Below are 15,604 nucleotides of genomic sequence, written 5' to 3' on the forward strand. Positions count from 1 at the left end.
TAAAAGTCAGGGGTTATTGGAAATATATCTTTCCATCACTAGTATTTTTCTGTAGCGGTTATCACCGCTGGGCCTAAGGGCTTTGACAAAGGAGCTTTTTAACATGAAAGCAGCAAGAACCGAGCCCCAGAGCTGAGCCGACTCGAGGCCCAAATGGTGCTTTAAAAAAATAAGCTTGGAGAGTATTAAGTATCTCTGAGCAGGCACCTCCTTCCCCTCAGGATCATAGCTGCTACTTTCAGACTTTTTCCTCTTTCTTAAAGATCCGTGGGAAATGGAGCCAAATGAAATGGTTCTGCAAATAGCCATTCTGCACCCCTTAAGCTTCCCAGTGCTTGTCCTTAGTGAGAACGGCTCCCAGAGGAAATGGAAAGAGAGAAGTAAAGAGACTCAGAAAAGGAAATGAAAAGTGTAATAATCAATAGAGTCAAGTTGGGGTACAGATGAAAAATGGAGATTAGATTTCCCATTTAAAACCCGGGAATTTTCAATGTATTTCTCAAACATTCTATTTGCAACTATGAAATAAGAGCAATTGAGTTGTCGATGCTTCCACTTGTTTTTGCATTTCATCATGACTTTCTAAAGTGGTTGACAGGCAGTGGAGGATGATTGGACTCAGCAAGCCAGAGGGGTCAGGTTAGCACAGAGAACTACAGGCCTGGCCAATAACTAGCGAGGTCAGAAGAAAGCATGTCTTCTGCACGAGGTGGCAGCATCCTCACACAGCGATGGCTCCTGCTTTTTTATTCTTAATTAATAGATCAGGGTTTCTTGCAAAAAATTTGCATACTCTGCAGTTATCTTGTGGACAGATGAGTGATTCATGACTACTTCAAAACCTCGTAGAATGATGAAAGCCACAATAATTTCTCTTCTTCCTATTTTTGCCATGTTTATCTATTCAATATCTTTCTGAAAAAATATTTATGAAATGCCTACTATGTGCCAGAGCTGTGTTCACATGCTCTGAAACTCCGGGACTCACAGAAAACGAGCAATAGTTGCATGCAACATTTGGGAGGGTGGGTTTATTTATCACATAAATCTTTGGCTTTTAATAGAATCAACTAGTTTTTCATGCAATTACCTTTTCTTAAAACAAATAATGTCTATTCCATAATCTATGTAAACACCCCACATGTTAATTAGTATAGGCAGTCTGCAGTGCTGGATCAAGGCATCTCAACAGGAGGGACATATGGAATTCCCTTTCTGAAAGAACTCATTGGTTAGTTGCTAGACAGGAATTTCTATTACTGCCTCCCTACGCATTATAGCCACATCAACCTCCCACTGATATTAATGCAATTCTCGGAATTAGAGATACAGATGCTGCTAATTTCAGAGACAAATCTTTCATTGTTTAAATAACACCACAGGCTACTCTTAAGCATTTTAACAACACAGAATAACTACATAAAATCAGAGCGTAATAGCACACTAGAGTACAAGCAATTTCATGCACGTATTTCTGTGGAAGAGCAGCATATGGAAAACCCTGGAGCTTTCATTTCCATGTATTATGGATGACATAAATTTATTATATTTATTTGAAGGGAAAACTAATATATATTGATCGTATATTATTTGCTAGGCCCTGTGGTAAATATATACATTATCTCACTTAATCCCTGCAATTACCCAATGAAGCTGATATTATCATTTTTATTTGTGGACAAAGGTAATGAAACCTAGAAAATATATGTAACTTGCCCAAGGTCATGCAGATGGTAAGGCCCACAGCAAGTTTGAAACCTAAGACTGTCTGAGTGCAAAGCTTCAAGATCTTTTCTCCATATCATGCTGGCAACAGTATTTCTTAATCACAGATTAACATAATGAATGGTATAATGGTTAAATCTACTTATTTCCAGTGTTTATAAATAAGAACTGTGGTGTTTGTATAAATTGAATAAATTGCATATTTCATATGCAAGAAGCATTGACAGTTTATCTCTGAATATTTTCACTTTTATTTTTATAAATATTTTTTACAGGAAATTATAAAATTTTAAATGATTCATCTTTATTTACAATAATTATAGCTTAAGGTGTTAATTATTTACTTTAGTAAATTTCACATGAAAATTTAGAATATATGAGAAAGGGAAATTGTGACATGGGACTATTTATTAGCATGAGTAGTACTTAGGAAATATTTTTCTTGTGATAATGCATTTCTCTTACAAACAGGAATTACTTATTAGCTTAACATTCATTTGTACAAGAGACGAGACAAAAATTTGTATTTGAATGGTAGATGAATTATAAAATGTTTATTAACCTTATAAGTAATTATTAGTTTAATAAATCAAATATTATTCATTTAAAATTTACTGTTCAAGTATTTTCCTGCATTTCCTTTGTTAACAAGCTTAGCTGTTTCATTTATATATGTTTATTTTAAAAATTTGTTTCCAAAAAGTACCCCCACACATATACGTTGTAATTTGGCCTCCAAGAACATAAAATCATTAAGAAGCTTTTTACTATATGAAAGGATGAAAAATAAGGATAATATAAGCGGCAATGTAGAGGAAATTAGATATTTCTATATGGTATTGGTGATCAACCTGAAAAGAAGGAATAAGCTAATATTTAACAAAATTTTAACTGTGGCTAAGCCTTATTCACCAATTTTTATTTTTTGAGGAAGATTAGCTCTGAGGTAACATCTGCCACCAATCCTCCTCTTTTTTTGCTGAGGAAGATTGGCCCTGAGCTAACATCTGTGCCCATCTTCCTCTACTTTATATGTGGGACACCTGCCACAGTATGGCTTGATAAGTGGTGTGTAGGTCCACACCCAGGATCTGAACTGGCAAAACCCAGGCTGCTGAAGCAGAGCATGCAAACTTAACTGCTGTGCCTCTGGGCCGGCCCCTTATCAATTTTATTTTTACAAGGCATAATTCAGAAAAGCATACATGGATGCAAGTATACGAATGTTTATTTCAAGATTGTTAATAATACTGAAAAAATGGACACTGTCCAAACATCCCTCAGTAGGCAGTGGGGAAAAAATTTTTCTGCATCAAAGGACTATAAAGACAGTGAAAAGACAATCCACAAAAAGGCAGAAAATATTTGCAAATCATAAATCTGATAAAAGTTTAATATTTGAATATATAAAGAACTCTTAGAACTCAGCAACAAAAAGACAACGCAATTCAAAAATGAGTAAAGGACTTGAATAGACATTTCTCTAAAGAAATAAAAACAGCCAATAAAAACATGAAAAGATGCTCAACATCCTTAGTCATTAGGGAAATGCGAATCAAAATCATAATAAGACACTACTTCACACCCACTAGGAGGGCTATAATAAAAAAAAAACAAGTGTTGAAGAGCATCTGGGAAAATTGTAACATTTGTGCATTGTTGGTGGGAATATAAAATGGTGCAGCCAATGTGAAAACAGTTTCTCAAAGAGCTAAACATAGAATTATCATGTAACCCAGCAATTCCATTCCTAGGTATATAACCAAAGGAATTAAAAACAGGGACTCAAACAGATACTATGCACCAATGTTCACAGCAGCATTATCCACAATAGTCAAAAGGTGGAAGCAACCCAAAGGCCCATCAACAGATGACTGGATAAACAAAATGTAGTGTTTATATATATACACACACACAATGGAATATTATTCAGTCACATAAAAGAATAAAATTTTGATACATGCTACAATATGGATGAAGCTTGAGAACATTATGATATGTGAAATAAGGCAGACACGAAAGAACAAATATTATATGATTCTACTTATATGCATTATCTAGAATAGGCAAATTCATAGAGACAAAAAGAAGATTAGAGTTCACCAGGGGTGGGGGTAAGGGAGAATGGGAAGTTGTTGCTTAAGAGGTACAGAGCTTCTGTTGAAAGTGATGAAAAAGTTCTAGAAATAGATAGTAATGATGGTTGCATAACATTATGAGGGTAATTAATGTCAATGAATTGTATATTTTAAAATAGTTAAAATGGCAACTTTTGTTATATATATTTTACCATGATAAAAAAGAAGACAGTGAGTTAAATATTCTGAATTCATTCAGATTATTATTATCAAAATTAAATCTGGGGCTGGCCCTGTGGCCGAGTGGTTAAGTTCACATGTTCTGCTACAGGCGGCCCAGTGTTTCGTTGGTTCGAATCCTGGGCGTGGACATGGCACTGCTCATCAGACCACGCTGAGCAGCGTCCCACATGCCGCAACTAGAAGGACCCACAACGAAGAATATACAACTATGTACTAGGGGGTTTTGGGGAGAAAAAGGAAAAAAATAAAATCTTTAAAAACAAATTAAATTAAAATGTTGATGTAGGTGTAAATTTTCTGGTAAAGAAAGATGTCTATAGTATATTTGTTAGGGGCAAATACCTCTTGCAAGTCATTTCATACAGTAATGATCACATTTGAATAAATAAATATGTATGTTGTGTTTCCATATATGTGAATGAATGTGTGTGTGGACAGGAGAGAGAGAGGAGACAGAGAGAGAGAGAGGGAGGGAGAGAGAAGGAAATGATAAAACTACATACATAGTGATTAAAACTAAGCTGAGATTTCAGGTAACCAGTTCTTCTTTTCTGAGTCTGAAGTTTTTCTCTTAATTTATTTTTATATGCAAAAAATTTTAAAAATTAAGCTATTTCCATTTTGGAAAAAAAAAATGAAGAGCAATATATGAAAAAGTGGAAGAGGTAAAAAAAGGAAAAACGGGTAGAAGAAGCAGAGGAAAGAGGACAAGGAAAAAACACGGAGACCAGCTTGTTGCTTTTGACCCACCTTAGAGATCAATCCCTTACGGAAGAAAAACATTCTTAGCAGTCTGAGACACACAGAAGGAACCAGGCAAGACCAGCTCTTGTAGTTGATCTGTTTCCCTTCTACTGGGCGCTTTCCATTTGATCTTTCTTCCAGGACACTTGCAGTGAGGATTTCTGTCCAATGAGCCTACCTGATATTCTTGTTATAAGTAAAATTGTGAAATTTTCAAAAAAATAATTCAATTTTAGCAGAACTATACTTATATTCTTCCATTTCATACATGTTACACAAAGTGACTTGTTGGAAAAAATAACAAACGTTACTGTGATGTGTGTTGGTCACTAAGCACTCACTCAAATATTTCCTGTTTTCTATCTGGGCACATGGCAGAATGACACTTCCACCACCCTGGGAAGTTAATGTGACCATGTGATTTTCCTTGGCCAATGAGGTATGAATAGGAGACCATGTGTCACTTCCAACTGGAAGCTTTAGAGTCAGCACACCGTTGACCATGTTCGCTTTCATACCTTGACAAGAGTGGAATCACTGAGACAGAGCCTCCTTCAGTCTGGGAACTTGAGAGATGAAAACAGATCAAAGCCCCTACTTGATCCATGACCAACAGGTAGCATTGGTGAGAGATAGATCTTTGCTGTTTCAACTCAATGAGATGTGAGAGTTGCTTGTTACTGCAGCATAACCTCAGTCATCCAGATAGATTGGAAAAGAGAATTTCCAGGATCTCACATTCAGAGAAATAAGAAGAAACTCATCAGCAGACATTTCTTGCATACCTACTTTAAGCCAGTCTCATGTGGGAAACACAACAAAGAGTAAACATAATACATATAAACCTCATGGTATTCTAGGAGATGACAGTGCTAAGGAAAAAGCATCAGAGCTGGATGAGAGGGATCAGGAATGACAGGAAGTCACGTAGGTTTAAATTTTAAATAGGGTGCTTAGCGTAGACCTCACTGAGGAATAACATTTGTTCAAAGACTTGAAATGCGGCCACACTAAATCTGAGTGACTCAAGATGAGGTGAAGCTGGGGGACAGGAGGCAGGGAAGGGGTCATCATGCCTACAGAGAATGAAAAATATCATGTAGAATATTATTGGAAAACAATCTCAAGAGACACTGGATTGCTTTTGAATTCTTTGTACATACACAGTCACATTTTCTTTGGTAGAATTTCTGTTAATTCTAAATCTTTAACTGAACTAAAAATAAAATCCATATGCTTATGTGTAGGAACTATGATCTAACACACTTCTATTTCATTTTTGTCATTGCTCCCTCTGGGCCAAGAATTGGAGAGAGTTGTAGAAATCATAGGGGGTTCAAAAGACGCACTTTAAAGATTTGAAAATAGCATTCACAGTGAAATTCTGAGGGACTGAAACTCATCTGCAACACTATAAATGTATGTATTTGTATATAATGCATGTGTATAGACCATTTACATATGGACATATCTATTCATGCATATACATATATATCCCTGAATATTTTAATGTCATTTGCCATATAATTTCTTGGCGGTATGCAAGCTGAGAGTCAAGTTGCAGTTGGCTATGTCTATAGTTAACTGAAGTTTCCACCTAGTATTTCTAGACTTAAACTACAACATGGTCAATTCTTTGATGAAAAACTAAATTGCATTAACCTGGCTGACCCTGAGGACACTCTAGGAAAATGGCCTAAGAGATATGTGAACCATTTTTTCCTTTAGATTCACTAACCTTGCGTGGAGTTAAAACCACACATTGATCTATGAAAACTATGGAGAAATGGCCTTGTAGAAATACAGCCTAGGAATATACCCTTGGCATAAGTATCTCTGTATACTGAAAGAGTCGTGAAATAATTATGCAGTTTTGCAATCATAAACATTTCCGACTCTTCAATAATAATACAAATCCTAGGTCAGGGACTTGAGTGTTAAGTGTTTCCTTCATTAGAAAGGGGTCAGAAAATATGAAATGAAAGGACAAAAATGGAAAGACAACTCTTAGACTATTCTTTTCCTCATTGATGTAAATTCAGATAGACATTATTCAATGCAGGTGTCAAGGCCTGCCCTTAATTAGATTTATAACCATCTAAAGTGGATGGGAGATCAACTAGGAGTATTCAGCAAAATTCTATTTACTTAATATTACCCTCTGCTGACGAATGCCTGCTCTCAGGGAATAAACATTAGGAGTAACCATACCTGACTTTGGGGTTAATAGTGCCACACTGTCAGAATGACAAGCAAAAGAGTATTTTGACTGTAAACTGTGGCCACCATTATACCTCTTTGAGTAACTTGGTTAAACTTATTTTTCCTTTCAAATGTATTCCTGTGGATAGACTGGAAAGGGTAATTTGAAGGGGAAAAGAACCACCGAACTGAAGCTTTGTCCTTGACTTTTCATTGCTCAACTGGGAGAAAAAAGCTACCAGAGAGGTCTGCAACCTTACTCTGCATTATCGTTTGGAATGTCAGCCATAGATCACCTGTGACAAGTATTTAATTCTTTGTCTCACCAGGGACAATGTGCAACCTTCTGCTGGAAGTGAGGTGTTTCATTTCGTTTTATAGCTGCCAACAATAGTTGTCTTTTTGGCCTTGCAGTAAACTCTCTTTCAATTTAGCATTCCCAACTTCTTCCTCTAAAAGCTGTGAAAATCATTCCCTTTCTACTGATTTCCATGCTAAATCCTTTCAAAAGTCTATAACGTACATGATTCTTCCCTCCATAAGAGTGCCTCCGCTTGTTTTCTCACAGAAGGCCACATAGAGCATTTTTGCCTTTACATTTGCCACCTGAACAGATTAAAATATCAGGATGTAATGATTAAAGGGGCAGGACAAATACATTTTAGTTATTGAGCTTCTGCTGAAGGGGAAATATAGATTAGAGAGAACATACATAAGCAGTTTTTATAGGTGATGTGCTGAAAAACACAAATTATATCTTAGTAATAGCTAATTTGTACAGTAATTAGAAGATTCATTCCACCGCTAAGAACAGAATATATGCAGAATCAAATATTTCCTCATGCCATTTTCCAGATCATTGACAACTCAATATGCCCCTGAACCTGGACCATGACATGGTCACACAAATGGTGTCCATCTTGATTGAACTTGAATCACCACCATAATGCTGCTCAAAAATTAGAAATATCTAAAGTATTCTCAGTTTTATTTCAATTTTAAAAAAATTAACAAACAAAAGTGAAGTATTACTTTTAAAATATGTGAACATACGGTGGGCTGTATATCTATATACTTTACTATGATATTATGGGGACCTGGAAATGGCCACCCCAAGATATGTCTCTTTGGCATCAGGATTATTTGAGGCTGATTGCTTTTGATAAACTGGGACAGGGAAAGAGGCTCCGAGGAATGGAACTTGCCGTTTGTTAGGACACATTTACATTTGTAAGGTAAATCTCTATCTGTAAAGGTGCCTCCCTCTCTGTATCAGGAAGAAGAAAGGAGATGACCTTCTCTCTAAAAACTCTCAATCAATACCAAAGGCAAGGACTTAAAATCTGCATTTTATTGTGCTTCTCTGGTAACCTCCTGTAACTGACTTCCCTCCCCCTCCCAACTTTGGCATTTCTTTAAGGATTAAGCATCTTTCCTTAGGCTAGGAACTGATTGCTGTGCTCACCTGTGACCGCCCAGCTCCACCCACTACCTGCTGTGTCCATCAAGCACTGTGCTGACAGGGCAATCTTGTGACTATTATGGGAGGGACATTTCAATCACATGTGAAACACCCTGTTTGAGGGTATATAACCACTATGTGCACCCCACTTCTTCGGTGCCCTTTCTTCCTTTGGGAAGAAAGGCCCCGGGCCATGGTTCCTCATAAAGCTTTGTTTAATTTTCTCTTGCTATTCTGTCTCATGTGAATTTACTTCGTTCTCCGGCCAGACGAACCCACATTTGGGGAGAGGAAATGTCCTCCTCCCCTACAATATGAATTTGGCCCATTGAATCTTAGAAAAAGAAATTGCAGAGTTTCATTTCTCTCCTAAACAGGTTCTCACTGTTGCAGAAACAGTCAATAATGAAAAAGCCAAAAAAATTTTTTTTAAATAGAAAAGAAGGTACATATGTAGAAATTTAATAAATTAAAAATAACAATCTTAAAATTTGTAAAACAGCTGTGTGGACAATAAAAAATAGACTAGAAAACTATTTGCTTTTGTGGATACACGTCAGTTATCTACACAAGGGCAAAATAGCAATTCACATAAAATAATAAATAAATTTAAAGTCACTGCAGCAATTCAGATTTAGACAGTCACCAACCTGGATGAGGTCAAATTTATTCAAATTGCGTAAACAATCTAAGTTACTGCCATCGGTTAAATAAGAGGCTTTACCTCAGATGCCATATCTCATTTGTAAGTGAATACATGTAGTATGTATATATAACCTATCTTGGTTTTCTTTTATAACATATTATTTTTTAAAAGTAATATGGATTTAGGAAATAAATTTAGGAAATAAATTTAGAAAATAAATTTGGGAAATGTAGGGTGTTTTTTAACTTTAATTTTGTACTTACAGGTGTAGAAGTATTTTCATGAGCTCTTTCTTTCTCCACGTATTATGTATATTCCTTACATATTGACTTGCTTGTGGGCATACAGAAAGCTTCAGCAAACTGCATATAATTAGTGAGGTTGAAATTTGCCATCATTCCAGTGACAGTCGTTTTCAAATTTGCTTTCTCTGTTAAAAATTTTGCAAGAAGTGTGAAGAGACATTATTTTCTATCCGTTAGGCTCTGACTGCACTCCTGACCCAACCATGCCACTAAGATATATGCTGGAAAACATGATGCACTGTAATAAGGTTTTCAAGTGGAACATAGCCCTATAGGACATATTTTATGTGTGCTGTAGATATTGGGAAGAAAAGCATTCAGGGGGCATGTTACTCAAAGTGAAGCTGTCGCCAAGTAATAGAGTACTACAGTATTTGGGTGAATGATATAGATAGACTGATTTCATTTTCCCATGGAACATTTTAAACGGGCTTGCTCTTAAGAGTCTGTAAATTGTCTAAGCAGGGGAAAAATGCGGCAAGGCTGATGAAATCATAAATAGCTTTTCCATCATCACTGAAACTCTAATTTTCTTGCTTATTGCCTGAGTTGATAAAACAAATAAAAGAAGGAATCTCAGAGAGAGATTTCTTTAATATGCAAAATGAATTTCAATGTACTCTCCTGCTGGTATTTTTATGGAAAATCTGACTACATGGTACACAAGGAATGTAGAAATCTGCATTTAGATAGAAATATTATAAAATGCATGGTATGGTACAAAGTCAGTCTTTTAATGGAGATGGCAAAGTGCTGCATTATATGGTTGAGTGGAAAGACAGCACGCACATTGGTTTTCACGTCTTCGGTAACCAAGTGCCTGGTTTGCCCAAGAGAGTACTACATTATTTTGAATCTTTGACAAATATTGATGAGAAAAGAATAGACCAGATGGGTAGGCCCTGCTCCAAGTGAAATTTTTGTGCTGTCTATAAGATCTGCTTGCAATGTATAAATTTTCTTAATTTTTCCTCAAATACTTCTGGGAAAGAGTGAAGATTGATTATGTTGGAAGGTATTCCATTGTACGTAGATGAATTTAACTGTAAAGAACTGAGTGAAGAATGGTTATTGTAAACGATAGAGGTCAGAAATACTTGCTTATATTACCACGACTGATTTCGGGGATGAGTCTAGGAATTTCACAGTTCCTCAGTAGCTCAGACATTCTATCTGTAAATGTAAACATAAGGCTGCAAAGATAAGGGTGCCTCTCACGAACTATTCCACAGGGCTAGAGGAAGGACTGATGAGCTGACATTTGTGTAGATTTTGGAAATGTCATATGAGCATTTCTTTACGCCTTTAGTAGAACTCAGTGTTATTATCAAGCATATCTAAGAAGAGCTGTTATGTGAATGAGAAAGGAATTAGTGGTGTAGAGCTATATAAATTGTTGAAATAAAGTTAATCGATTAAAAGTAACTACAGGCAAAAAAGATCATAAGGATTTGACCTATTGCATATGAAATCATTTTTTGTAATATTCCTCCATTTGAATTAAGTATATCTAATGAGCTCATAGACAGAAAAAAATCAATGACTCAAACATGGCAGGATAAAACTCGTGTACCTACGCTGTCTTCAAAAACACCTCACACACATGAAATAAAAGGATAAGGGACTTTATAATTTCACAAGAACAAAGGGACCAAAGCTGGCAGTCACAAAGTTTGCAAGTTGAATAGTATGTATACAATCGATGCCTGATTAAGCAGATTGAAGAAAGCTGAAAACGTAGGTGTAAAGGAGCTGAAGCTGGAGAACTAAGCTGACTGCCACCAGAAAGCCCTAGAAAGACTCAAAAATTATTCTACTGAAGTCGGGGTCCAGGTGGCGCTAGAAATAGGACTGGCTGGAAGTCTGTGTAGTCAGCAGTTAGAGGCTCAGAGCCTCTTCTTCACACGCCGAAGGTGTGGCCATTCACTACTATGGAGGCGGAGCTTGAGGAAATGAAACACAAGGTTTGCGGAAGGTGGGAGGGTTTTACTAAAAACCGGGCAAGTAAGCAAAAGTATGGGAAAATTGACAAACGGTAAAAATCTTCATAGAACTACATTTTTCATATTAAAATGTCAATAACTCTGCAATTGAAAAATAAATGAAGAACCCTATTATAAGCTTGTTATTTGGAAATATGGACACCACTGCCAGAAAAACAAATTAAAAACCAAAATGGCTAAAGGAGGTAAGAGCCTATGGTGTAAAGGGACTGCGAGGGGGCAGGAATTGCTCTATTTCTTCATAAACTTGTAAAATAATTTGACTTTTAAAACTACCTGTGTGCATCATTTTAAAAAGTAAAAATTAAATGAGACTAAAGAACTGATGACAGTGTTTGTGAGAAGAATAGTACACACACTAAGCCGAGTACAAGTAAAAGAACAGCATGCTGATATATTCAGCAACAAGCATTGTTCTTTTAAACACAGAATTTAAATCATCTGGCAAAATATTTTCATAATCAAAGTCTAAATGAATCTCTTTATCGTTAGAAAGTATATGTATATTTTGTTTCTAACCATTCATTTCTCCCACTTTTCTCTAGAGAGTTTATTCATTTTTTTTTAAATGCCTCTCCCTAGCCTATTTTTACAATAGGACATACTTTGTTTTGACTTAACTCTGAGTTTGCCACTGTTCATTCAGCTGCAAAACAAAAGAGATCATGACAAAAAAGGCAAATTTAAGGCAAGTAGAACATGGTTAGGTTCACATTCCTCATATAAATAAAAACATTGCATTAACAACACAATGCACTGAAGTTACATACTGAAAAGAAAAAGGCAGCCAAAGGTTTACACAATTAAATTTAAGAGAGAGAGTTTGCTTGCACTGACTTTTCAATAAAGCATAAAATAAATAAGATAATAATGTATCTTAAAGACAATACCTGTTTTCAAAATTTCAGTCTCTTTGGAAATACAATCTGGTCTTGGATCAATCATTTTGGCCAAAAAAAAGAAGTATTACAGAACGATTGCAAAATTTTTTAGTGACCAAATATGATAGGAATGTTTTGCACAAACAGCCAAAGGCAGTTTTTTCATCATCTCTTTTTGATATAATCTAATTCTTAAAAAATCTTTAAATATTCCAGATATATTTTCCTGTAAAAATCACCAGAAGTAGTTCAGGACATATTCATATTCACTGTGTTGCAGTGTTTGACAAACAAAAGTAACGGAGACATTGCGTGAAGCACGTCTTGGACTTGCCATAGATTCTTCAGAGGTTAATGGATGGCTCTACTCTAGTTGAATTATCAAATATAATATCCTACCATACGTGCCATTGACTGGGAAGGCACATCTAGGCACCACAGTCTAATGGCCATTACTTCGTTCTGCCTTCAACTTTAAATATTGCTTCCAAGCATTACTTGCTTTACTGATGTTGACTGCTATTGACTTGAAGAGCAGCTTTTTTTTTCCCCTGCCGCTTTCATTCTTTAATCAGGAAAACCAAAAGGAATCTATCATTCTTTTCTTTTTTTTTTTTTGAGGAAGATTAGCCCTGAGCTAACTGCTGCCAATCCTCCTCTTTTTGCTGAGAAAGACTGGCCCTGAGCTAACATTCATGCCCACCATCCTCTACTTTTTATATGTGGGACACCTACCACAGCATGGCTTGCCAAGTGGTGCCATGTCCGCACCCAGGATCCTAACCAGAGAACCCCGGGCCGCTGAGAAGTGGAACGTGTGAACTTAACCGCTGTGCCACCAGGCTGGTCCCAGAATCTACCTTTCTTTTATCATAAAGCTATCCTTATGAAAAGAACAGCAATGAAATTGCATGTGTTCGAAACATTCAGATTTTGTAAAAGGAAATTTGGAAGAACCACTGATATTAAAGACACGTAACATAAAAAACAATCTTCCTTAGCCGTATCTATTCTTTAAACATTAATCTAATGTGTTAAGAATATAAAAAGCGCTGCAAGGATTTTGTAATTATTTAAAGCAAAAATAAGATAAAAATTGTTAAAAGACTTCAGAAGCATAGAAAGAAATTAATTCGTGTCCTCATGGGTCTTTGACTCTGCACGCATTCCTTGGCATGGCCATGGAGTAAAGCACAGCATCATCCATATTTCTATCCAGAGAAATGGAAAGGATAAAAATGACAGATGGACCAGGTTTCATATGATAGGCATTTGCAACCGAACAGCCTGGCTTCCTATTTAAACTACTCCAGCTTCCCTCTCAGAGTTCATTATATCAGCCAGACTCTTCAAGTAAACTGCTTCTCCTGTTATGGCAAACACTGTCTTTGTCTATTATGAGAATTTTGTTCCCCCTAGTTGTCATTGGTCTTACACAATTAAGGAAAGCAGAACGAACAGCCATTCCTCTACTATTTGTATTTAATAACATGAAAAGCTCTGGAATTTCCTACTTCACCTTAACTATGGATAAATGTTAGAATAAGATGCCTTCTGTTTTTAGGGAATGAGTTGAATTTAGAATATGTAATTTCTTCTATGACTTGTCACAGGATTCCTTTTAAATGCCTAGATTCATTAGTATCAGGATAGGTCTTTAGAAGTAATCTAATAAGATGGTTTTTTTAAACTAAAGCTCTTTAACCTATTTCATTAAATTTCCTTTCCTGTTAATGCAGAAGTTCAGTAATAATTAGGACTGTGATGGATTAATGATTGATAATTTTTCAAGTTACTATTGGCAAGCTGTAGCCAGAGATCAGCAGTTATTGTTATTCCTCCTGCTCTCTGGCGTATTGAACATAAGCAAACTTGCTTTCCTTCCCTCTGTTTAATGGGCTGGAAGGTATTGACCTGGACCCGCAGCCTGCTCGTTTCCATGATTGATGCATTTCCACTTAAATGGTGTGGATTCTTTTTTTAGTTTGTGCTGCTGTTGAGAACAGATTTAAAGGAGATCTGACATATCATTACTCTTTCTGCCCATATTTTAGATTATATGAACATAGTAAAATCATCATAATGCCAAGAAACATTTGTTTACTCAGTACAACTGTACACTCAAGACAGATTCTAAATGGGTTAGTACTTTTTTTAAATAGATGGTTTATTATTTTACTCTAAAAATGAAAGAGTCAACTAACATATTTCAGGCATCACTGAGCAATCTATGGAAATTAAAGATTTAAAACATAAATATTCACTAAATTTTTAAAATCTCCATTTTAGCACAGTCAGAATCTTGTCTTGTAAGCAACAGGAAACCATATATATTTTGTATTAGGTGTGGCAGGTATACTACTAAATCCATTTTTTAAATTATGTTGGTGCTTGCTCTGTGAATGATGAGTTGGAATATAAGAGACTCTGAAGGCAGAAAGACCAGGCTATTACAGTGTTCCAAGCAAGAGGTGGAGAGTGGTGTTGAAAAGTAGTGAGGTACTGCGGAGAAGCAGAGAGGGAATTGGATGAAAGAGAATTTCAAATGACAGAATTAGCACCTAGAAACCAAATGATAATTTGCCCACGAGTTTATGTGGATGAATTTGGGGCACGGGTTGGCAGGAAAAGCTTGAGGAGGGAACTGAGGCTGTTGAAGAACACTCTGATCAGACTACTCCGGCCAGGTGAAGGAATGATCATGTCCAATAGCCATCACACCACAGGTTACCAATGTCTATCTGGTCTTTTAGAAAAGAGATATGTGTGTGTGTGTGTGGGTGGGTGGGTGAATGTGGGTGGTGGGGGGGGAGGAGTTGTTAGTTTCCTGCATGGAAACACACATGCATGAAATAAATCAACATTTATGGGTTACAACTTTGTGACAGGAGCTGCGCTGAACTGGAAATATAAAGTTGTTTATGGCATGTTTTCTTCCCTAAAAAAAGCTTGTACTGCAATCAAGGAGCTAGATGGCTTAGAAGGATCATCTCAAAATAACTTCTCCATGGTATATATATTCATTGAGTTTTTAGTTGCAAATAGGAGAAGAAAGCTGCTTAACCTAGGTGCATATCGGAAAAATAGAAGGTATAAAGAAAAAAGGCCTCCATCTTTTTTTCGATCCTTCCACCCCTCACTACTATCATTAATATTTGGCTTACGTATTTCCAGGACTCTCCCTAAGTTGATTCTTTAAAAATAAGGACAAAGTTTGAGGCTAGCAGTAATGATATGCTGAGCAACTTTACTAATGCAATTAATCTCAACACCTACACTTCTAAATAGTCATTTTGTTTAGGACCTATTTGCATA

This window comes from Equus caballus, chromosome 10, assembly GCF_041296265.1.
Source record: "Equus caballus isolate H_3958 breed thoroughbred chromosome 10, TB-T2T, whole genome shotgun sequence".
In the NCBI taxonomy this organism is placed as follows: Eukaryota; Metazoa; Chordata; class Mammalia; order Perissodactyla; family Equidae; genus Equus; species Equus caballus.